Here is a 631-nt window from a genome sequence, read left to right on the forward strand (position 1 = left end):
AATAGCCAGGCTGGCTTTGAACTCACAGAGATCCTCCTGCCTCTGCCACCCAAGTGCTGGGATTAAAGTCATGTACCACTGTGGCCCACTTTTTTTTTACCAATATAAATATTTTGAACGGGTTCTGGATTCTTCTTTGGCTTTACAAGTATCACCCACAGTAAAGAAAACTGAGTGCACAGAATTTAACCATTAGCAGCTAGACCTCACTGCATGGAGCTTGCCACTGTCCGTGTGTCATGCTCTTAGCCACAGGTAACAGAAAGCCGCCCCGAAATGGCTTTAAGAAATTAAACGAGGGGAGAATGGTTACTTGAGTTGTGTGTGTCTGTGTAGGTATGTTTGGGTGCACCCTCCTGTGCCACTCTTCTTATGTTCTGTGGGAGGCACAGGGCTTTGCCTGCATATATGTGTCTGTACCATGCACATGCCTGATGCCCACAGAGGCCAGAAGAGGGCATTGGATCCCGGAGTTAGAGTTACAGACAGTTGTGAACCACCATGTAGATGCTGGGACTAGAAGGTGGGTCCTCTGGAAAAGGAGGGAGGGCTCTTAACTCCTGAGCCCTCTACCCTACTTTTTGACACAGGGTTTCTTCTCATTGACCCTGGAGTCCATAGCTGTGGCTGA

The sequence above is a fragment of the Meriones unguiculatus genome, chromosome 1 (assembly GCF_030254825.1).
Source record: "Meriones unguiculatus strain TT.TT164.6M chromosome 1, Bangor_MerUng_6.1, whole genome shotgun sequence".
In the NCBI taxonomy this organism is placed as follows: Eukaryota; Metazoa; Chordata; class Mammalia; order Rodentia; family Muridae; genus Meriones; species Meriones unguiculatus.